This window comes from Lagopus muta, chromosome 5 (assembly GCF_023343835.1).
Source record: "Lagopus muta isolate bLagMut1 chromosome 5, bLagMut1 primary, whole genome shotgun sequence".
NCBI lineage: Eukaryota > Metazoa > Chordata > Aves > Galliformes > Phasianidae > Lagopus > Lagopus muta.
This window is the reverse complement of record NC_064437.1, coordinates 32,563,950-32,589,101: the sequence shown is the minus strand read 5'-3', so window position 1 is coordinate 32,589,101 and position 25,152 is coordinate 32,563,950. Positions and strand designations below refer to the sequence as shown.

Sequence of the window (25,152 nt, the reverse complement as noted above, 5' to 3'; positions counted from 1 at the left end):
TGGTGTCTCCCCTCTAGGAGTCAGCCACTTAGAGTGAGTTACGGGTTCCTTTCTGCAGAGGAAAATGAACAACATCACCGTGATTTGGGATAGAGGTTTAATTTTCGCAATGATGATGTATCCTTATCTCATGATGCTTCTTCTGTACAAATCTTTGACACAGATGAGAAACCATTGAAATGGAGTTTTATAATGTACCTTAGAGAAAACAAATGTCTGTAAATTTATCTGTCCAAGACCTTCAGAAGTAGCTGCTGTACTCATTTTGGATCTTGTTTCTTTACCTTTTATATTTTTCCTATTTTTATCACTGTTTTTATATATTGTTTTGGCTTTGATTGGTAAAGATTCTTGCATGCACAGGGGACACCAAGCCTTGAATAAGTGCAAAAGGAATTCCAGGGAACCTGGGAGTAGATAGGTGCAGATAGTTTTATTTTCACTCTCAGGCTGCTGCCGAGAATTAGATTGAGGTCAGCCCTGGGCACCACGATGTATTTGATATCATTGGTGTTAAGGATATATGCGGTTAATGTCTGACCTCTGTCTGCTTCCAGGCAGCAGAACAGATATCATTATATGTGCAGGTTCAGCACTGAGTGCTGCTCCAGCACCCGAGGGTGAGAAAAATGGTTTCAAAGGAAGCCTGCAAGTGGAGCAGAGGGAGCCTGTTTGGCTCTTCCATTCATAGAATTACCATGGTAATCATCAAGTTGTTTGTCTTCCTCTTTAGCTCCCATGGGGTACTCTTCTGAAATCTTCCCTCTGATGGCTGTATATAACCTAACTGGTTAGCTTAGTTCATTACTGTGAGAGTGGTGAGATGCTGGAACAGCTGCCCAGAGAGGCTGTGGATGCCCCGTCCATCCCTGAAGGAGTTCAAGGCCAGGTTGGATGGGGCCCTGGGCAGCCTGGTCTGGTATTAAATGGAGAGGTTGGTGGCCCTGTGTGTGGCAGTGGGGCTGGAGATTCATGATCCTTGAGGTCCCTTCCAACCCTGTCCATTCTGTGATTCTGTTAGCTGAGATTTCTTGTTTCCAGTCTTGGCAGAATCACTCCTGCTTTATAACTATTTCCTTTTACATGAAACATGGCAGAGATGAGCTGGAGTAGCACCTCTTTCCTCTTCTATGGTATTTAATGCACGAGCATTTACAGCCAGCAGCAGGCTCTCATCATAGAGTGTTAATCTTGGATGAGAGCTGAGACTTTCTCACACAAAATGTGTTAAGTCCATGGGGAAGTGCTTTGCAGTTCTGTAGAGATGCGCTGCTGCTGATCAGCTGGAAAACATAGGGGCAGTAAGGATCAGGTCTGTCTTGTAGGTTGGAGGAGACTCTTGCTTGTCCAAGATGGACAAGCATGGACATTTCTCTGATTTCCTCAAATTGTAACAGTTAATTGGTTGTACCTTTCAAATATGAGTCTTCTTGCAAATGCAGGTAGAAGTTCTACTGAAAGTGGTTCCTCCTCTTGCAAGAGATGCAGGCCAGGGTGCACACGGTGGCACAGCAGTGCCCACCTGGGTGTGAGAGCCTCAGCAGGAGGCTCACTGGTGCCTGGGACAGGGGCTGGTGCCTGGCTGAGACCGCTCTAGGCAAGAGGTGCTGCCTGTTCTGCACAGAGCCATGTGGAAGTTAACAGAGAGCGGCCACCAGGCGTGTAAATCTGTGCTAGGTTTGCCTGACTGTGAGGTGTTTTTGTCCTTCATATATCTTCCTAATATTCTCCCACATAAGCTGCATCAGTACCAGTCAGTGGCATTAAATCTAATGCTGTGTTATTGTTCAGAGGAAGAGCCATATGAAATTGCATTTGGAAGTTTACAACAGCGTTGTCGTTTGTGTTATACCAATGTCAAAGCTTTTAAGACTGAAAAATAATTTAAACTGCCAGGTTCACACTACTGCAGAATAATTATTTTATTTTATTTTATTTTATTTTATTTTATTTTATTTTATTTTATTTTATTTTATTTTATTTTATTTTAAAAAAGTATTTATGCATCAGAATGTTACACCTTTGTCAAGAACATGTCCTGATAGCCAGTGTAATTTGCATGGCAATTTTTCTCATTTCAGAGCTGATGCTGTTTGTGCAGGAGAGTACTTGGAAGCTGTAGTTTGATGCAGGCTTGTTTCTACTCCTCTGTTAGGACAGAGCTCTTCATCTCCTTGCAAACTAACAGCAGTCAGATGCTGGGTGGAAACCGTTTCAGTCTGGCTCATTATCTGAAGGAATGTGCGAAATCCAACTGCTTCTGTTGCTACCTAGTCTGTATGTACGAACACTTGGAACACTGCCAGGCCTTATGCTGAAGGTTGGAAGGCAAGTGTTAGGAGTGAGAAGTTTAAAGCAGTAAAACCAATCGTGAATTACTGTTTTTGGAAGAGGAGGCTCAGGGGAGACCTCATTGCTCTCTACAGCTCCCTGAAAGGAGGTGATGGCGAGGTGGGAGTCAGCCTGTGCTACAGGTAACAGTGATAGGATGAGAGGTGATGGCCTCAAGTTAAGATGTATGCATACAATATTGTGCAATATGTTACGGATGTTTTAGCTTCGTGTTTAAAAAGGAAAAAAACTGACATTTTTTTTAGCGTGATTTTCTTAGTTCAGTTTTTTAAAAGTAACTTAATAAAGAAGCACAGATTAACATAACAGCTTTCATGATACGAGACTGAAATGACGTATTTGCTTAGGCTCGTAATTGCTCTCAGTGATGATTTTATAGTTAGAACTGATTTGTATATTTTAATAATCGTAGTATGCAATCACACCTCGTATGATTTTACGTATGAACCCATCTCTTCTTCCAGCTCAGTATATTAATGAAGTTGTATTTTTCATGGTTAAATTAAAACCATTAATTAATGTGATTTCAGATTGCTTGTTCTGGCAGCTTGCAGGGAGATAGAAGAAAGATCACATTGCTGTCTTCTGGCGATGCTGAAAAGCCAGAACCTGTCATTCTTTCACGTCAGTTTTGAGCACTTGAAAAAATTCCTTTTGCATGGTGTAATGGGTATTCCACACCACTGAAAAATAAATGGGTATTTTTCCCTCTGAATTAGTAAGGAGAAGCAGCTTCTGTAACTTCACATCTATAATGTATTCATTAGTTATAAAACTAATAGGCAGTGCAAGAATCCCGGAGGTATGCCAGTGGATGCTGTGCTCCCAATTTCAATGCAGGATGAATTAAAGAGAAGAAAAACCCCACGGTGAGCTTGTGTTGGGGGGAGTTTGGGGCTGGGGAGATGAGCTGGGAGAGCAGCACTGAGACATTGCCTGTCTAGGAGCTGCAGGGACCTGGGACGCTGATGTCCTGGTGGGCCTGTCGCAGGGACCGAGCAAATAGGAAACTATGCATTTCCTGCTTACTGATGGGAGCAAATTGAGCTGTGGTGTCTGGAATGAGAGCAGTGAAATCATCCAGAAGTAAATGAATATTATTTTTGGTTTATATGATTAAAAATGACACTCAGATGTTTGTGAAAAATAAAATGTCGGCAGCCTTAAATTAATTATTCCTTGCCTCTAGCGAAGGCTTAGAGTTGGGCTGTGATTTGGTGAGAGGAAAGGGGAAGGGAAACAATGGGGGAAAGGAAAGGGGTGGGATGGGACTTCACAGCAGAGCTGTCCTTGGCCGCTCTGCTTATCCTGCAAAGGAGAATGAGTTCTGCAAGCCTGCTCACACACACAGTGAGTGATTTAACAAGGGTAAACTTAGCATTTCTATTGCCAGCATTGAGGCTTTCTTCCTGGAAATAATCTCTGATTCAGCTAATGAGTATTTTTCTCCGCATTTAATTTCATGATTAGTTTTGTTAGGTAAAAGTTCTACAAAAGGGTCATAGTGCTCACTTTTTAGAATTTAAATAGGGATGGTATCAGAGGATCTTTTTGAAAGATAAATATGGGAAAATATTCTATTTAAACTGGATATTATTTACATTTCAAGTACTAAAGAGCACTGTGTTTTCTAACAATACGGAATTCATTGTAAGAAAATAAGTTAGCACAATTGGATCATAAACTAGTTTCCCCCACTGTGGCATAAGAAGAAATTGCATTTCTCATAGATAACAGGCATTGCATTGCACACAAATGAGATCAATTAAAGGAGGGTGCATGAAAGCCATGGAATTAGTATAAAAATAAGCCTTAGTGAACATCCACTTGCTACATAGGAAAAAAAAACTTGGAAAAACAAAACCAGCATTCTGTTTGAACATGTTCTGAATCCAGATAGAGGAAAGGTAAAAAGTGCAGCCTCCATGTTAATTCCCTCTAACTCACGGTGGTCACACATTTTCATACTTTATCAAGCAAGCTTTTCCTGAAATAATTCAGAGACAGACACGTAAGTGAGTCAATGGTTTGACTGGAGCAGCAGTGATATTTTGGGGTGAGAACAAACAATATCGAGACAAAAATCTGGCCCAGAGTCTCACATATTGCCTAACTGTTCGGAATAGTGGTATAATTACCACTGGATAGGATTGTTTTCTACATGATTGGTTTCTTTGATTGTTTTTCCTTCTTACTCAAACAAGCAATCAGTTTTTATTATGCTTCAAATTTATATTCTCATTTTTAAAAAATCAAATGTTCTCATGTAGTCTTCTCATTAAAATTCTTCTTGTTCACCCTTTTATCCACTGGGACTTGTCATTTCCTTCCTTAGATGTTGTCTTGCTTTTTCTATTTTATGTCTTGCTTTTTCTATTTATTTATAATATGCATATTAACAATGAATGGAGATCCTTTTCCAAATGAAATTCTGCAGTGAATGATGAGAAAGGAAGGATGGGAGATGTGCCTAATGATTTTCTTTTACTTCTGTCGCTTGCCATACATTGAGGTAGGTTTCTCTTCTTGTAGGTGAATTGCAAGATTGATGTCTATCCATGTGTTCATATTTTGAAGGCGTTGATAGTGTCAGTAAGAGGTTCACAACTGGACATTCAGAAGCATTCATATGGTGCCCAGCATGGTCAATGGGAAAAATGGTTGATCTTCCTGATTACCTAGTAGCAGGGCAAAAATCTTACTTTTTAGATTCTTGGGGTTGTTTGAGTTGGCAGGGACCCTTAAAGGTCATCTGGTCCAACTCCTTTGCAATGAATAGGGACACCTACAGCTGCATCAGGAGCTCTGAGCCCTGACCTTGGGTATTTCCCTGAGGATGGTGTATCTAACACCTCTGTGTGCACTCAGTGCCGGTGCCTAACCACCTTTATTGTGAAAAGCTTCTTCCTTATATCCAGTCTATATCTCCCCTGTTCTGTCTTGAAACCGTTTTCCCTTGTCCTGTCAGACTCTGCTGAAGAGTGTCTCTGTCTTTCTTAGCATCCTGTTGGAAGAATAAAACACCTAGTTGACATACTCAGCAAAACCATAACAAGAGGAAGAAATTAACTGTTTTTAGAAAACGTGGCTTCCACACAGGTACTGTGAATCCTCAAGGAAATGGTGAATTGCTATAAGAAGACTTAATATCTGGCTGGATTCACCCCCATTTTTCATTGGCAAAGGGACAGGCAGCCTACAGACTTGTTTTGCCTACCAGTTTATGTTGCTTTTCTGCTCAATATTCAAATATAGGAAACTAATAAAAAATGGGAAAAGGCCTTGAAACAAACAAACAAAACAACATTTATTTTGTAAAACTAGCTCTGTAGAATGTAAGACAAGGAGCAGGAAAAAAATGTAGTATTTATCTTTAGGGGGTGGAACAAAAAAGAATCCTTGTCTTCTAAAGTCAGTGGATAACTTCCCTAATTCCTCTCTTCACCATAATGAGACAGTGCCAACACAGGCGTAAATCCTTTCTGTTTATGTGGAAGCCCTTTTGATTCAACGTTTATGTTTGGTATTCTCTTGGCCTGATCTGATGTTTAGAGGGAGTCACTGTGCCAAAGGAGACATCTGTGGATCATGCCAGTGTGTGCTGAAATGGGATTTTTGGGTGCTTAGTAAAGAGCGCACAAGCTCCATGCTTGCAGCATGCCCTTGTTAACTTGGTTGTAACAAGGGTATTCTTACCAATACTGTAACACACTGGTATGTGTGTTGTGTGTTCTATACATACATATGGTATGTATAGAAACACAAAGTGATTCTATTTGGGCTGTTTCTCTCCACCTCACTACTTAAACATTCAATCAATTTCTATAGCCCCTTGTCAGCACTGCATTTTCAGACTGTGTTCATAAAGAACCGTGCAATGTAGAATTCACACAATGTCACTTCCTTTGACAAAAAAAACTCCATACAGTTCTTGTGAGCGGATATGGCTGTTTGCTGGTGCAGTGTCACTGCTGAGAGGGTGAGAAGAAATCCTCTTCTGTCAAGGAATGCTATACATGCCTTTCCCCCATGGAAGGGCTGCTGGTAGAAGGGAAGAAGTGGTAGAGAATGCTCAAATTCTCATGCGTCGCAGTGTGTTCTTGTAGGCAGGGATATAGCCTCCTGTCTCCCTATTTATATTTGAACCCAAGTGAGCTGAAGTAGGACAAGAAGAGTTTCCCTCTTTTCATTCTTAGCCAGTTCTTTAATATAGCCTTCAGTATTATGACCTTGAGATCTTCAGTCATCCTTGACTTGAAATCCAGTGGAGACTGTTGATGGCAGCTAGTGCTGATCCTTAGCTGCAGAAACAAGTCCCATAGGGCCTGTGTTCACTTTCTTACTTTCCCCCTCTCTGAAGCTCAGTGGCCCAAATCACCAGCTGCACTCTGAACAACTCAAGTATTCCCAGGTTATTTGAGCTGAGCTTAGGGTGGAAATGCCCCAGTTTTTCATTTGTGCCTCCAGACTTTAGGGGTGTAAGAAGATTGGGTACTGGCACGAGGCTCAGTATAAGCCCTGGGGGTTTTCTCCCTGCTTCTTCTCTATACTGAGCTCTGATGCATATGCTCTGTGTCCAGACACGCTACTGGCGTTTCATTAGCAGGATGCTACTTCTCAGGAAGAAGCTGCTGCTGGTGAAGACTTTTCAGAGGCAGGATAGAGTACAGGAAACCACAGAGAGGGATTAAATGGTTCTCTTGACCCCAAGGGGTGATACTTGTGAGCAAGGCTTGAAAGAGTATACCAATATCAATTGAACCCGAAGCGCAGAATGTTGTTTATTTTCAGGGCCATGAGCTAGTGCTTTCTGGCTCTGCTCTTTCCCTAAGCTACAGCAGAGATGCCTGTGACACCAGACAATTCTGATTACAAACCTTAAAATGTCACCAAATTCCAGTTTAACAGTAAATCAAGATTCATATACAAGGATTTTAAATACCATCCAATGATTGTCTGGCCCTTGAGGGGCTGAAGGGACATCAGAAAATAAGAAGAAGAAAAAAGGAAAAGCAAGGAGTGCTGTACTTTTGTTAGTTTTGTGGAATTTAAGAGATTCAGCAGAGCAAAGTCTTTGTCACAGTATGAGGTTCTCCCAAAGGGTAGGATAACAGATAATCCCTTCGAACTAAAGCTATATATTTCGCCTACAACAGCAATCAAAGTAAAGCTGTGAGAGCCTGTAAAAACCTGCCTGAAGGGCAAGCTCTCTCTGGATGCTACAGAAGGCAGTTTCAAAGTTGATATAACAAGATCAATTCGCTCTTTTTCTAAACACTGCCTGGTAGATGTTGGGTCTCTTCTGATGCCATCAGTAGCTCTGTCCCGAGCGGAGCTCTCTGAGATGTCACCTTCTTTATTTGCTGTGCTTTAAGCAAAAATGATGAATAAAAATCCTCTTGGGTGATGGTTATGGAATGCAAGATATATATATATATATATATATATATATATATATATATATATTTATATTTATATATTTATATTTATATATTTATATTTATATACCTCCATATGCATACGTATTTTGTGCTGCAGTTGTTGAGCTAGTTGGGCGGCAGCTCAGACTGATGCATTACAGGCACAGGCAGCTGCTGACCTGCTAGAAATGGAGAGAGGAAAGTACAAGTGGATTAAACTTACAAGCTGTAAAATAGCTTGTTAGTGTGCAGTGCCTCTTGGCCATTACCAGAGAACCAGAGCAAAAATGTCTTCAGTGGTGAATAATTTAGTGTTCAACCTGGGGTTAGCAGAGAGAGCCATCGTCTCTATCTGCAGCTGTGTGAAGTCCATCTTGTCACTGAAGTTTGCACTGTATGATGATGTCCTGACAGACATCATTTAACTGTCTCTGGAAGGCAGTGTGGCAGATCACAGATATCAGAATGTGTCTGGGTGCTTGTGTTCATATGAGAGGTCTAAATACATTACCAAAACAACACTGTTGTAGAAAGAAAACACTAAATGCTCTTGCTTCATTTTTTTCTCCTTTATTCTGCTTTTCTCTTGCTTTTAAGGTACATGAGGCCTCTTCCTGGCTCCCATTGCTGTGGTGGCAGAACCGTTGTTCAGGTGCTACACAAGCAGACATTTGAAGCTTGAAAAGCCTACTATTTAATTTAATTTTTTTTTTTTTTTTTAGTTTTAATTTTTTTAATTTTATTTACTTTTACACAGGAGTTTTTGTTGGAAAAATGACTACTTTTGTACCAAACACGTCAGGTACAATACCATGCAATCTGTGCTGCACGTCCCATAATTAAATAGCTGTCCATGGTGATGGCAAGTTCTGAAATGTTTTGGAAAGATTGCTATGATACAGATTAATGATGAATGACTGGTCCTATTTGGGTGCGTGGGAAGAATATGGGGATGCTGTCTGGATGTGCAGGGATGGAGTCAGGGAAGTCAAGGTACAGATGGAATTAAACTTGGCAAGGGATGTGAAAAACAGCAAGAATGGGTTCTTTAGCTATGTTTGACAAAAGAGAGAGGCAAAGGATTGTGTATTCCCTCTGATAAATGAAAAAAGAGCTGGCCTTGGACTGAGGTGCTTAGGGAGTTCTTTGTCTCCATTTTCATGTCAGTCAGGCTTCTCATGTCCCTCAACTTCTAAGTGGGGGTCAGGAAAGCAAAATCCTTCCCACTGTAACAGTGGAGTGAATCTGAAACCACCTCATGAGGCTGAATGTGTTAAGGGCTGGACCATCTCTCCCATGAAGACAGGCTGAAGGAGCTGGCCTTATTCAGCCTGGAGAAGAGAAGGCTGACCTCTTTGTGGCCTTCCAATCCTGTGTTCAGAAAGATGCATGTGAAGTGCAAAGAACACCTGTGCAAACTGGTGCAAATTTTGTATGATTACATCATTTGGTCTTCTTTGATAGCATCTTTCCAGGCTGCTTGTGTGACAGAGAGACCTCTGAGTAGTGCCAGCCCCAAACTTGGTTGTCAGCCTTTCATTTTTCAGAATTTGTGTGTGTGAATTTTCTAAAAGCATCACTGTGCTAAAGCCCTGTGGTCTGCAAAACTAAGTAAGGGACAAATAGGACACACATGGTTGTGTTTAGGTGTGAAACTTCATCTCTGCAAATGTCTTGTGGAGGTGGAACAATTTTAAGTGAAGCTTAGGGCAGAGGTGTCACCTACCAACTATTAACTGAATATGTGAGGTAGTGCTGGGAAGCTGTACCAGTTCAGCCATCTCAGAACCCTTTTCTTAGCCTGATAGCTGAACTCTTCCTAACTTGTTTTGTTCCACACCCGTGGCAGTTGTGCACTGTCAGTGCCAGCATGTCCCAGTGCTGTGGTGCAGCCTCCGGCATAGCAGATCAGAGTTAGAAGAGACAAGCTAGCCTTTAGGATGGGGTAAATGATCTGTCTTATGGTATTTTTAAATCAAGTTTTGCTCTGAAGGAAGAGTAAAATGCATGGTACTCATTCTGGAAAGAAATGAAGCATTGAATAATATATCCTACAAATATTTAATTAAATGCATGCTTTTATTCATCAAGAGAGGCGTTGGACACATGGTCAGAGTTTCTTCAGCATTTTAAGGAGAATAATTCAAGAGTGTAAGGAGGAATAGATAGAGCTAAGATAATGAGGGGTGATTCTCATTCAAGTCACCATGCTAATGAAGCTCACTCTTCAGCATCTGCAGAACCTGCCAGAGCGGACTGAGCTGTTAGCAGGACCTGTGCTAGAGGCTGATGGGTGGCAGGAGGTGACAGAGGACTGACTGGGGACACCTGGCATCTGTATTTGGGTGCCTAACTTTAGAACATGTAGCAGACAGTAATTGCACAAAAGGCACATTCCTTTTCTGTGTGTCGCCTAGTGTGTGGGGACAGAGGGAGAACTGCTGTTTGCCTCAAGCTAAGTTGCTCTTTTAAAACATTTCTGCCTGCTCTTCTCCTGCACACATATGGGAAATGCAGTGTAGGGTAGCTCACCAGTAATGTGGTTATGGCTGAGTGCAGAACTATTACCTTATCTGCATGATGTCCCTTGGGAATGTTTCTAAGCCTGTCACAAGCATGTGACAAATGCTAGACAGGAGGCCGTCAAGTTCAATTTCTTCCTCCATTCAGTTGTGTGGTATAATAAAGAGTGGAGTTGCAAAGGCGTGGATGGTACCGGCCTCAGCAAGATTCAAGAGCACCTCAGTAAGGACAAGACGGTGATTTTAAGTGGTGTTGACACATGCAGAAATTATCTGAAATAATGAAACCTGAATTTAGTTGTGACAAGTGCTAAGCAATTCCAATCAGAGAGTAAATGGCTCTGCACAGCTAATAGGACTGAAGGAAGTGGCAGGAAGGGCGACTGGTGGGATGGCCGTGTGTGAGGGGAGCTGGGCTGGGGATGGTCTCCTTGCCTTGGGCCTCATAGGGGGTGGACAGGGAACTGCAGGTGATTTAGTGGGGTGAGAGTGGGGGGCAGTGAGCGGGGCTGGGAAGCTGCCTGTCTGCCTCAACTGTTCGGGAGCAGTGCTCTCCATTCCCAAATTGCCCTGCCTTCTGGCTGGTCTGGAGAGACTTACGGTCCTCCTGCTAATCTATAGATGCCCTTTGAAATCAGGGGTGCTTCTTCTCTTTTCAAGGTAAAGAAAAGAGTGCATGCAAAGTCATTTTGGGCTGCTTGCCATGAAAACAGTTCCGTGACTGCTTTTATCCATGCACCAAATTACCCGTAAAAGAGGATAACAGATTAATTCAATTAGTTTGATTTAATCCCAATAGTGTATTGTTTTATTAAGGAGTGCCATGGCATAATTAAGAGTTATAACCGATTAAACACTTTATAACCATGGAGCTATTAATTAGTACTAAATTACAATAAAATTAACAAAGTAACGTAAACAAGGCACGTAAATATTTTAAAACGACAGTGCCAATGTATTGACTGAAAAGCTTCTTATGTAAACCGTCTTTAAAACAAGTTCGACTGCAGAAATTAATATTTACATAATATAATTGCAAAAGTGGAAATGGGGCAGCGAAGCCTCCTTTGACGAGAAAAACAAATTTGTAGCCAGATATTCTAAACTGCGTGGTGAAGCCAAGCCTCTCAACTCAGCCTTGCAATCTACAGGGAGAAAATCTAAAAGTAAAACTGAATGTCATCTTGAGACCTCTTCTGTTTTTGACAGTTTTTCTGACACATTTGAATACAAATCCAGAGAACTCACGCATTGCTAAGCCTTGATGTGGCTGTGATGTATTAATGCTGCATCTCAGATCCTGTTCTTGTTCTCAGGGATGTCTGGCTGTGTAAGAAACTGCACGCTTAAGTGATTGGCTGGGTTGGTTCCTCCACAAATACAGGGAGACTTGCAGGCATTCATTCCCCATTGCACGTTACCCTAAGAAATAGAAAAGACATGGTACCAAAACGCAAAATTGCGGGGCCAATGGCACTATGCAGTATAGAAATGTTTCTGAACTGTTTCCGATCTGGCATCAAATCCATCCACGTACACTTGTATGTTTGTGATCCTCAACATCTTTGGGCTTGTAGATACTCACTTGCTTTCAGATGCTGGGGATTTTGCAGATGGGTGTGTTGTTGTGAACAGTAAAGGGCGTGAGTTGATTATTTTCTTATTAATTATATTTATTTGTGGATGAAGAGATAATGGGGAAGATGGAACTAAGAATTAGTTTATTTGGAGCCTTAGGTCTGTTTACATGGCTGAGGGTCTTCTTGAATAAATCCATGTAAATAGGGGTAATATTGAACATGTCAAACACAGCCCGAAATGGGAAAAGGGGATAAAAAACTGAGAGAACTCTTGCTCAAGAGTATACTGCTCAAGAACATTCCTGTCTCTTTCAGAGAGTGGCGGGGAGAGCTCAGTGCTGAGTATGCACAAGCGTGGAAGAGCAGCCACTGGTACAAAGCTCAGTACAGTTGTGTCATACAGATCCCATCATCCCAGTTCAGGAACTCCTGCTTGTCTGGTGGAGAGCACCAAGTCCGAGTGAGGGATTATGCCTGGGACTGTACATCATCCACTCCCAGGGTTTCTCTCCGTCTGCTCTCCTTTTGAGCATTTTATTGGAAGAGACTGGCACCATGTTTTATGCGTTAATAAAGAAGTTGGTATTGAGTTAAAGCCTTTCCAACCTGAGAAAGCCAAATAATAGTAAAGAGTACTGCCTGTACTTCTCCTTACTTCCAGTGGGACCATCCTGTGTTTTGGATGACCCATCTGTTTCCAGCATTAAGACATCCTCTGAATGGAGTAAGATCTCTTAGTCTTTAATGAAGAGAAAGGAGCAAGGCACTGTTCCCATGCTGTCTTAGTTGAATGCTGTATCCAGCAATACTCAGCAAAGAACACTTTCCAAAGGCAGGTAGCATCCCCAGTGAGTAAACTGAGGGCAAAAGTAAAGACAGAGATAATACTAATGCTTCTCTGCTTCTGGTTTGAAGTGACACTGGCACTTCATTCATTTTGCCAGCAAGATTTCAACTGATTTCTTTTGCCACGACACCGCAGACACAGTATGCGAAAGAGGAAATGGTAAGCTGCTGGGTGAGTGCAGGATGCTCCTTCAGTGAATCCTGGTGCAGTATGACCAGAGACTTGGAAAGGAATTCTTGGGAACACATAAAGTGGAAGAAAGCTCTTGTCAGCATAACAGGAGAAACCCAGAGAGAGGGAGCTCTAGTGTAGATTTTTCTATGAGAATGAGTGATGTTCGACAGAGAGAAATCAAAGGGAGGATAAACTCTTGATAAACTGTGTGTATGTGTGTTTTAGTCACCTGTGCTTTATGTTTCTAAGAAGCATCATACATTTCTGTGTGCTTTTCTAATGTCTTCTGGGAACTGTCTTCTCTTTAGTCATATTTCTACAATGATTCATACAATCCCAGCAGGGCTTTCACAATCTACAGGTTGAGGTGTGAACCTGTGCGATCTGTTGTTTGGACTACAAGCTCACCTACATGAAGTTTCAAAAAAGGTGAGAAATTCAATGTCTGGTTTTACTGCCTGTTCTATTAACATCTGATTTTAGTAGAAAGACGCTGGGCTCAGAGATGTCACACTGACTAGCTTGCCCCAGAGCCAACTTTCTGACACTGAGAGTTTGTAGGACTCTGTCTGCAGATGGATTGTCTTTCTGAAGGGGAGAGGGTTGCAGGGAAAGACAAGTGTCTGACCACAACTTCAACTTGTAGTTACTCACAGGTGTTGGACAACATTTCTCTAAGGAGAGCTGAGTTGAAATTCTCCACTTCCACCTTGGAAGTTGAGTTGTATAGTGAGTGAGAATAGAGTTCTATTGTGAGAAAAATATCACTACATTTGTGCTCATCTTGATGGAAACTTTAATTTACACAAATTCTTCTGGCAGAATCAAGCATTTTTTTCTACAGGAGAGAAGAAGAAATGTTAGCATGCCAAGCAAATCTGCTTCCCTGCTCCAAAGCTGCTTAGTGATGTTGGTTCTCTTAGGAAAAGGGAACACAACTTCATGCAACCCAGAAGCTGACTACACAAAAAACTTCTCTGTGGGAGGAATAGTCTTAGAAATCTGCAGACAGATCAGAGTTCAGTGCTATCAGTGCTGCACCATAGGACTTCATGCATTTATCCTTTGTGACCCTTGAAGTCTTCAAGTTCCTTTCTCAAAACCTTGTGTTCTGTGTTGGGTGAGGCTGGTCCCTGCAAAGGATGTGTTGTGAAAACCAGGAGAGAAACCTCAATTCAGCATGAGCTTTAAGCAGGGGAGAGCCTTCCCTTGTGAGCAGGGGAAAAACATGTGGTTAGTCTGTGCAGAAAGCAATTTATGAGTATTCAGAGAGATGTTAAACATTTGTGATTTGTTTTTTGTTTACTCAGTGTATCCTGGCAGTGTAAGGATTTAAGATCAGACACCAAAAAATTGTAGAGATGGAGATTGCTAAGGTGTTAAGTATGGAAATATATGTACTGTAGGCACCATTGTAGGTAAAATTTCCCTAATTAAAATAAATATGGTAATTTTCAGAGATGCCTGAGAGTTTCAAGATTCTTGCCTCACGCAAAACATGGATTTGCATTCCTTAGATAGTTTTGATATTACTCTTCATGCTCATTTTAACGTACTTTTACAACTACTTCTCAGTCACCCATTTTAGTGAAGGAGAGAAGGGGCTGAGTGAAAGTGGAAGCAAAGAGATTACATCAAAGGCCAAAAAGTAAATTGAACTTTTCAGAAGTTGCTAACGAGGAACATCCTCCACGAAGGGTATCTGCAGCTAGGCCAGCAGAGGTGGTGGTTCTTGGGAGGTGAGGGGCTTAGTACCTTCAGGTAGGCCATGAGCTGAAGTGTAACCACCTACTGGAAACCCTATCCTCAGCTTAAGCCTTAAGTCTCTCCCTTGTTCTTTATTCTGAATGTCAAAGCTTACTTCAGATCAGAACCCAGATACGTTTATGCTGCTGGGTTGTTTTTTTTTTTACATGGCATTGGATAATGGCAAGGCTTAGCCAGATGCTACACACAGCACTGGGCAAACTTCAAGTGGTGGGAAGGGAACAGTGCTCGTTGTGAATGGAAGCATGCTCAGTGTAGCCAAGGAGGCTGGAAGTTCTCTGATCTCACCATGTCCAGAACCTGTCTGAGCTATGAGCTATAGGGTCAGCAATCTCATGACGAACATCCTCCTAGGACAGTAAGGACTGGGAAGGAGACAAGTAGGCCTTTGATCAGCTCTTTCCACCATGGGTAAGATCCCTTTTCACAAGTGATGTGTGCTGTTGGTGCAGCTGCACTCGAGGATGCTGACTCCTACCCCTGGGCTTAGTCATACTCTTGTGCCTTCTTGCCCAATCTGTGTTCCTATTCTTGGTTTCGTCATCTTCCCACACAACTCCTTGCTGGAAACCCTACCCTTCTTACAGCAAATAATTCACCATTTGTATACTGGAAGTGTTTGTACTTACCCGTCAATTCCATCAGTCTTCAGGAAATTAATAATTGTAGGCTTCTAGGCAGAACTACTTCGTGGCTTTGGCATTGCTCATCAGTGTTCTTCCAAGAGCAGAGTTTTCTGAATATGTCCTCTTCACGAGCTTGTCCTTTTTCCTCTGCTACTGGAGAGATATTTTATCGTGTTACTCAGAAGGGAGAAAATTGTCCTCAAAAAAACTGAGGATTTTTTGAAATTTACTGAAAACTTGTTTCAGATTAAATGACAAGATTTGTTTTTTAGGCAGTTATCAATGGTAGAAATTAAGTGAGTCTTGAATTACAGCCTTGAGAATGTATTTAGTCAGCAAAATAATTTGAAATGATTATACAAACATGCAATTTGTGCTTCCTCTGTAATTTAATGACAATGTACACATCTGGTTACAAGAGAAGATGGCAGCAGAATTTCAAGATGCCTTCTGTTGGTTCTTGCATCACTGAAGGAACAGCGTAGAAATAAGAGGCCGAACGTCCAGTTGTTGATCTGAAATTGGGTTTAGTTTACTGCATAACTGAAGGGTCCCCAGTTCTTGCCTCCCAGTTTGACTTCAATACTACATAGTATTTTCAGACACGGGCTAGGAATTAGCTCTAAATTATATAAAAAGCACGTCCTTATTTGACTCCGCCATACTGGTGTTATTTTCTTAAGTTTTTTATATCCCATCTCTTTCTTCAGGGATTAAATAGAGTTAATGTTTGGCTTCGGAGCATTGGCATATCTTTGAAGTGAATCTTTCAATCCTTTGTGTTTACTACGTTTCGAGCCAGATTAAAGTCGTTTTGGTGAATGTGAATGAGATTGCTTTTAGAGGAAACCAATCCAGAAGCCCAGTTCCACTGGCACCAAATGCTCTGCATAAGTGATGGATCCCTCATCTGCTTGGAACCACAGGTATGGTGGGGATGTGAATGCAGCTTCCATAGTATATCACATAGTATATGGATGGAGACTGATCCCTGCTCTTGCACCACATCCCAGGCCAGTGTCACAGGCACAGTGACCTTCCAGCACAGTAGAAAACTCAGGGCTGAAGCATCTTCCTTTTCTTAATGATAAAATCCACTATTATCACTGTCTAAACAGCTTACGCTTCTGGAAAATAACGTGTGAGACTAAAAGCCCTTGATGAGTATGAGGAAGACTGTTCTACAGCATGAACAACAGAAAGCATGATGCATCTTCATTACAGAAATTCAAAATGACAATCATTTGTCATAAAACCTGCTGACAGTAGGCATTAATCTGTTAGTAAGGCAAGTAGTAAACACCGTTCCCATGGCAAAGCAATTTGTTGTATTCTTCCACAACATGCATGCAAGGCTGGGCATTGTCTGGATGAACTAATTGGAACCTTAATGCTGTAGGTCTCTGTGGATGAAATATGTAATTGTTTTGGTGGAATACTGAATGGGTTGTAACCATGGTGCTGATAGAACGGTCCTTTCATACAGAGCAGTGCATGTGCTCCAGCTGTCCTCCTGTCCTGTGTAAGCAGTACATCGTTTGCCTACTAGAAGGCATAGAAACACAATCAGACATGTGCTGTAATAAACTGCATATTGTTTACTTCTTATGTTTGTTCTGTTCTTAATTTTTTGTGTATATGTTTTGTGTTTTAGAGGGAGAAATGATTTGATCTGTCTGACCTGTTCTGGGGAAAAGTTTGCTATTCCTACATACACGTTGCTGTTACTGAAGTTACCTCATTTTACTTCCTTATTTTGAAGGCTCATAAAATAGCATTTAGTTGCTTTTCTGACATCTTGTTTGAGGTCAGCACAGCATCCATCTCTGTCTGCAAACTTCCATCAACCTTAAAAAGCCTCAAGCTCCTTTATAAATCCTTCCTACCCAGCCTACCATGCATTCATTCCACAAAAGAACAAAACAACAGTTTCAGTTATTGCATAGCAGACCAGCTGTACCTAACTGTGTCTACTTTCTGCTCTAAGAACTTGGCAAGCTGGATAACTCAATGTAGGAAATAGCCTCTGCGCTGTCAATTAACAGCCCTGAGAATTAAGTTTTGTTGTTTTATTGATCAAGTCATGGCTTTTTGCATATTCTGGATAATTGAGTCTTATTGTATAGATAACTAATGAATACTGAAATGAAAGAGAAAGCAGCAAGATGCAGAATATCTTTGCTTCACACAGAATTGGCTGAAGATAATGGTAATGGGTGCTCTCATAGTAAAAAGAGCTGGATTTTGCCAAGAAAGGAATGATACAATTCAGTTTTCAAGCTAGCTACTAAGAATGTAGAAGATCCAACCAAAGAAAAAGTCCCATTCAAATGCCCTGAGTCAATCCTACCACTGAGATTTGGCCTCTGGGGTGCAAGTAATGCACAGCCCACACTGTAGGTGTGCCTTGCACGTCGTGGCTTTTTCTATTCTGGAACTGTCTTACATCAATTTGGTTTAGGTCTGTTGTCCCTGCCCTGTCTGAAAATAGGTCCATATACAATTTTTTAGTTTCAGATTACAATTTTGGGCATGGCATTTGGAACCATTCAGAGCTTGAGTTTTGTTAAACGTGGTTAGCTTACATTCCAATTTTCTGAATGGCTCAGCAAACCATCGAAGCAGCTCTAATCCTTGAAGTACATACAAGGCTTGCTGTTCTGAGAGGTAGCGTGCATGCAGGCCTCCAAAAGTTTGGTGCAAGATGCTACTAGGATGAGGCAATCTGAGGGAAAAATAGCGTACTCAGTGACCAGTCATTTTGTCTGGTGGGCTCCTCACATCTCCCCACTGTCCTGAGGTCTGCTTTTCCTGTTGGGTGTTTGTGGCTGGGTAGTGACAGAGAACATCCTGAGGTGGAATTAGAGATAAGTGCCTGCTAGCTATGTCTTAAGGTAGGTAGTACAAAAGTATGAAAGTTAATGTGAATTTTTCCTTTGTTTCTTCTTCATGAAAATAAACTACTTCAACAAAAATCTTGTCATTATTTTCTTATTTGAAGGTACCTTCATCAGGAATAAAATAGCAGATATCAAAAATCTGTTTGTTTTGAAGGCTAAAACCCCTGTTTTAAAAAGGGAAAAACGTTTTATACCACATGTTCTTATCAGGTGGTAATTAAAATATGAACAATATGACTAATTTTCTATTTTCTATTTTCCAGGTAATCAACGTATCATCTAAACATTTGTGCCTGAGAAGTGCAATTAAGGTACCGTTACTTCCCATTTAATATTTTCGTGCTTTTGGCAAAAGTGGTTTCCAAAATTCACTATCCAGCAATCCATTTAATAACACGCATTCCCGGAAGCTCAGACTACCTGTTTATTGGTTGTTTTCATGTCCCACTTCATCTAGTGCTTTTCCTGGAAACTGCTCCATTCTTTTACTTACATTTCTTATGCTAAAATGTCTGTATAGAATTATATGATGAGAGGAAAGCTTATATGATGCACTTGTGACTGAAAGTCATGTCCTTTATAAAGATTAACTTAGAAAACGATGTGGGGAAGTGATTGAAAATCTATCCGTAGGAAGCTTTTGGAATGATGTCTGCTGCACGCTCCACGGCACTAAGAATTAAATTGTTGATTTGAATCACAAGATGGAAATCAGCTCAGCAACTCTGTTGTACCACAGGGAAAAGACGTTTTTTTTTCTGTTGGAAATGCATGTCATGACCTGGATTCTCTCTCTTCAAGTCATGTTTTCACTTGTAAATTTTTACCTGGGATTTCAAATGAAGAGTAGCAAAGCACAAGAAGGTGGAAATATTTCAGGACTTTTTTCGCTGACATTTTGCACTGAATTCTGATGGTGGTGTAAACTTCAGTTTAAAGATTTTCTTTGCCATGGAAAACACAAAGGAAGTATTAACTGCTATCACACTAAAAGACCTAATGAACAATACTTAGCAGTTGTTCTAAAATGACATGGTGTAATTCCTATCCATGCATTTTGCTTCTCACTGTTTGCACTGCACTTCTAAATGCTCCATTATTAGTTTAATATTGCAAACATTACAGTACAAAACCATCCTACATTGCTATGTATGTATGTATCCTCAATGACCAGTTGAGTTGTTTCTTCTTCTACCAAAAGGAGAGATGTTGTTTTTGCTGGGTCTATGTGATTTATATGCAGGAGGGTAAGGGATAGGAGAGCTGTCATTTTTATTAGTTACCTCTGTTGTAGAAACTGAATGCATTACTTTTCTGATTTTACCTCCAGCCATGGCAGTCTGGTAGCAAAAAATCATAACGTATGTTTCAGTATGGGGATAGTGCTTCTCACCAGTGCATGCTAACATACGTGCAAAGACAATAAAAAAGAAATACTGCAAGTTACATACAAATTGGATTGTTGCAACCTTTGTATTTACTGGAAAAAAGTAATCAAGAACATAATAAAAGTGAAAAGTGATAAAATGAAAAAAAAAAAAAAAAAACTTTCTCAGACTAACCTAACATTTTGTTTTTGCTGAGAAAAGTGGATGTCTCAGACTACATGAACACAGTGGGCTTAAGCTATCTAGATTTCAAGGAAGCATTCATTCAGTACAGTTCCCAAAGGAAATTATTATTTAAAGTGGAGATGGTGCAGATTAATAAAGGAATTATAAGAAGCTGGCTCAGGCAGATAAGGAGCAGGGGAAAGAGGAGACTACGGCAAGCTGTAACGAGAGGTGGCTTACCAGGTTGCAGGAGGCTCATTAGAAGTATTCATAAGGGATGGGTCTTGTGACCAGCTCTGTGGAGTGCTTCCTTTAGTAATGTCAGCACAAAGTCTTTGATAGAATTTGTTAAGCTCACGTGATATTGTGGAGGACACAAGTGTTTAATGGATGATTTTTGTTGGCTGTGTGGATTAGTTTAACAAAGACAGCCTAAAATTTAATGTGTCCTGCCATTCTCTCACTGACTGTTAACAGGGTTGGGTTTTGTTTGTTTGTTTGTTGCCCAGATTACAAAAGCTGAAGCTTTTATAGCAGTTTCCTTCAAACCCTTCTCACCAAGAAGTCACAATTTAACCTAAATAATTTAGAAGCTAGGAAATTAAATTCTCTAAATTCCAATCAAAGAAATTCTTGGATTTTAAACTTTGAGTTCCAAGTGTTATCCTGTGAAGTCTGAGGCAGCTGTAAGTGGGAATCCTAGCCTTGCATTGGCTGTCCATGCAGGAGGTTGCAGGGCTACAAGAAGTAACAGACAAGGAATTGACTTTCACGTAAGCAGCCCATCTGCCTCCTCCTGTCGAGAAGTCTCCAGTCAGTCACCAAACCTTGAAAGCAGCCAATGCACTACAGTGCATTGCCTTTCCTAGGGCAATATGGCTAAGCTGTACTCTATTCCTAACCCCATGAGAATTAGTCATGAAAGCCAAAAGGGCGAGATACTCTACTTTATTATCATCATAAAGTTGCACTTCTGTCAGATAAAAGAAAAGCTGTTTAGATGAAAAAGCGTGGTCTGTAGATAAGAAACAGAAGTTAGAACTGAATGATCAGTTTCCTGACTGAGTGGATGATGGTAGGAAAGTCTCAAAAGCGTCTGTGTTAAAACCTGTGATACTCTTCTGATAAATGAACTGGAAAAGATGACAGTGTGCTGATGGTGCTTTTATTCAGAGCAGCGAAGACGAGTGCTGACTCTGTAAAACTGCAGTAGGATTCTGCAAAGCTAAGTGGCAGAGCAAGGCAACGGCAGGTGGCATTCAGCATAGGTGGATGCAATGAAGGATGACAATCCCACACACAAGGTGATGAGTGCTGAGCTGACCGTTGCCACCAATTGACTTAAAGAAATGCTGGGCATATATAGAGCTGTAAAATAAAGATTCTTCTAGGAAGATGTTACTGTTAGTTTCAGCAGTGGATGTAAAAGCAAACAGTATTTATTAGCAGGGTCTAATAAAGGTAAAGGCTGTATGTCCTGATGACAGGCTTGAGGAGTGTGTGCACAAGAACCTAATGAAATTTAACAAGGCCAGGTGCCAAGGTGTTGCACTTGGGTCTAGGCAATCCCAGATATGACTACAGACTGGGAGAAGAGCTCATAGAGAGCAGCCCTGTGGAGAAGGACTTGGGGGTCCAGGTGGATGAAAAACTGGACACAGCAGTGTGCGCTTGCAACCCAGAAGGCCAACTGTACACTGGGCTTAAAAGAGGTGTGGCTAGCAGAGCAAAGGAGATAACTGTCTCCCTTTACTCTGCCCTTGTGAGGTCCCATCTTGAATATTGTGTATTCAAGGCCCAGGGCCCCCAGTACAAGAAGGAAGCAGAACTATTGGAGCAGGTCCAGAGGAGGGCTATGAAGATACTCAGTGGGCTGGAGCACCTCACCTACAAAGACAGGTTGAGACTGCTAGGCTAGTTCAGCTTGGGGAAGAGAAGGCTCCAGCCAGACCTCATTGAGGCCTTCCAGTACTTGAGAGCTTACAGGCAGGAGGAGAACTGACCTCTTACTTGATCTGATAGTGATAGGACAAAGGGAAGTGGCTTTAAACTAAAAGGGGGTAGGTTTAGGTTAGATGTTAGGAAGAAATTCTTAACTGAGAGGATGGTGAGGCTCTGGAACAGGTAGCATATGGATGTTGTGGATGCCTCATCTCTGGAGGTGTTCAGGGCCAGACTGGATGGGATCCTGGGAAGCCTGATCCAGCCCGTGGCAAGGAGGTTGAAACCAGATGATCTTTAAGGTCCCCTCCGACATAAGCCATTCTGTGATAAGAAAAAGGAAGAAGTAACAGGCAAATGTTTTCCCCCTTCTGCTATGCTCATTTCTGTTGCATAGGCTTTTTTTACTTGTCATCAGAAAAAGATAGATTTAAGCTTGGAGAGTTGTAGAGAAGGACAAGTATTGGCATGGTGTGCCTCTGTACCTCCCCATTAAGGGATTGATCTGCTTTCATAACAAAACAAACACCAGTTTGCTTTTTTAAAATATATTAAGGGCTGAAATACGAGTGAGGTAATAAAACATAATAATACTGATAGAAAATCAAGTGGATAAAAGTATGTCTTCAGTATGCTTTGATTTGAAGTTAGAAGACATACAACCAAAGACATGAGTGAAATCCTCAAAGAACTCTCCAAACACAGCTGGGACTCGAAAACAGTATTTGCTTACATTGGATTGGTCTCAGAGGATGTTATGGATGTTTTAATGTGTCATATCCAGCCACCTCTGAAGGCTAGAATATCAGTCATACCTCCTCTGCTATCCTTTAATTTCATGTCATTTAATTTTTGAGATAGAATCATAGAATTCTTGGAGTTGGAAAGAATTGTTAAACATCATCTAGTCCAACTGCCCTGCAATGAACAGGATACCACAGCTAGATCAAGTTGCCCAGGGCCTGATCTAGCATTGTCTTGGAAGTCTCCAGGAACAGGACATCAACCACATCTGTGGGCAACCTGTTCCAGGGTCTCACCACCCTTACTCTAAAAGACTTTTCCTTATATCTAACCGTCTTTAAGCTTGAAAACATTTTTCCTTCTTCTGTCACAATAAACCCTGCTAAAGAGTCTGTCCCCTTCTTTCCTGAAGGAAAGGTCACCTCACAGCCTTTTTACTTCTCCAGGCTGCACAGCCACAGCTCTCTCAGCCTGTCTTCATAGAAAAGGTGTTCTATCCCTTGGGTCATGTTTGCAGCCCTCCTCTGGATGGACTCCAACAGGTCCATGTCTCTCCTGCACTGAGGACTCCACATCTGGACGCAGTGCTCTAGGTGAGGCCTCATCAGCACAGAACAGAAGGACAGGATTGCCTCCCTCAACTTGCTGGCCACACTTCTGATGCAGCCCGGGGTACGGCTGCCTTTCTGGGCAGCGAGGGCACATTGCTGACTCACGTCCAGCTTCCCATCCACCATCACCCTCAGGTCTTTTTGGCAGGGCTGTGCTGAATTCTTTCATTCCCCAGCTTGTATGGGTAGTGAGGGTTGCCTTGACCCCAGCTGCATAAGGTGGAGGTGCAGAAGCTGAATCATAATGCAACAGTAAATCTGGGAGCACATGTATATGCAGTTCTGTCTGTAATTCGTAGAAATCAGAATATGTGGAGTGTAAGATTTGCTTGAAAGATACCTGCAACTTCTTATATTTCCAGTGACTAACAATAATCATAAAGATACACTGTAGTAAAGGGTATGAAAAATATTCAGTGTTGGGCAAAAAAAACCCTCAGGCTTGTACTTGTAGAAACTTATGCTGGTATGTTTTTACTGAAAGACTTAGCAGTGGAAGATTACTATCAGCAGACAGCACTACAGTCTGTTTAGTCCTTCATATTCTCTGTAAACATCCCTAGATGGAAGTGTCCTTGCAGACAGATGGGTGTTGGCTGTGGCAAGACTTGGGCTGTGTTTTTGCTCACAATCAAATGACATTAGATATATAGGGTCTAAATTATTTCGAACCATATACAACATACGTGCCAAAAGTCTGAAAGATGATTCATTTATTTTAAAGCATCTTATTTCCATAAATAATCTTGAGGGAATCTTGAATAAGAATGTCAGGTGAAAGAATGAAAAGGCAAATTAAAAGAAGATTAGGAATGTGAGAAGCCCTAGTTATATGAAGTAACATATTTTCATAGACTTGCTTTTCATGAAATATCTAGAATGGTAGAAAATATTGCCCTATCATGTGGCTTGTCATTTCAAATGCAGCATTGAACGCTTTTGTCAGGACTGAAGAAGTCATGAGAATGTGAATCTAATTAACTAATTAATAATCAAGAGAAGTTCTAATATAATAAGTCAATTCTTGGGATTTTGAATAACAACCTCATATAGAAAAAATTGTGAGAAGTAGGAGTGGTACAAATATCCTGTCACTGTTAGTTTGCATACTGTAATAGGACCCTGAAGGACAGATGTTTTGGGAGAACAGATACCCATTAGAGAACGATTGCAGGGCAGCAGTTTGAAAGGTAGCCAGAACCTGCAGATGGAAACTTCAAATAAATAAATACTGTTGTAAAAGGTAACCAACATAAATAATGCAGGGAATGCATAATATGTTTCTCATTGTTCAAACCAGCAAGGAAACGTGTTTCTGCATTCTGAACAATCTAACTGATGGAGCAGCTTTGCAGTGAGGTTTGCTAAGAGGGAGCCCTAGTTGGCCTCCTGGGAATTTGCAGAAGTAATGTCAGGGCTCCTGTAAACAGCAAAGACTACTATCTGCACAATTATTATGTTGCATGGTGCCTTATGCCTCTCATTTACTGTAACAAGAACTACTTTGGGGTTGCTTCATCCTAACGAATCCTTTATGAAGATAAATGCAGGAGGAAGGTGAGAGAAAGGGGATGGAGAATAACATTTGTGTTTGTGAATGCATGTGTGAAGTGCTAAAGGATAGGCAAATGTAGAGTCATCCCAGGAACAGCTTCAGCCATGGGATAGCATTTGTTTCGGGCTTTTGACAGAGTTATCCTGCCAACAAATGTTTTCTGTTCTGATAGCAGCATGATGATGATGTGAAACACATCAAGCAGCAAGCTGGTGGTTCCTTATTTTCAACCAAAGGAGACGGTTTCTTATCACTTTTCACTGAGTAATGCCAGCCAAGACATGTTTACTTCATGACCAGCCCTGCAACAGACTGCTGAGTCTCAAACAGCAGAGAGCAGCATCAGTGCTTTGCTGAGACAAGTCACACATCCAGTGATGTGTGGGCACATCCATCCTCCAGTGGAGGAGGATTGGTCTTTTTAAGAAACAAACAGCAAAACCCTGGAGAATATTGATGTCAAAAGCAACAACTGATAGTTTTGTCTGGGAAAGAAAACAACGCTAGAGTTGATTCAATTCTGCTAATTATGAAAGAGAAAACAGTAAACTCATTAGTAG

The 25,152-nt window shown here is 41.2% G+C and overlaps 1 protein-coding gene across 9 annotated transcripts in view; it reads left to right on the top strand.

The window, feature by feature from the left end:
• The window catches only part of PCDH15 (protocadherin related 15), a 678,253-nt gene that overhangs the window by 248,773 nt on the left and 404,328 nt on the right, over window positions 1-25,152 (top strand). For all 9 annotated transcript variants that reach the window (XR_007376985.1, XM_048944599.1, XM_048944600.1 and 6 more), the window contains exon 4: window positions 18,452-18,499. The gene's annotated coding sequence lies outside the window, so the exon portion shown is untranslated. The remainder of the gene's footprint in view (window positions 1-18,451; window positions 18,500-25,152) is intronic.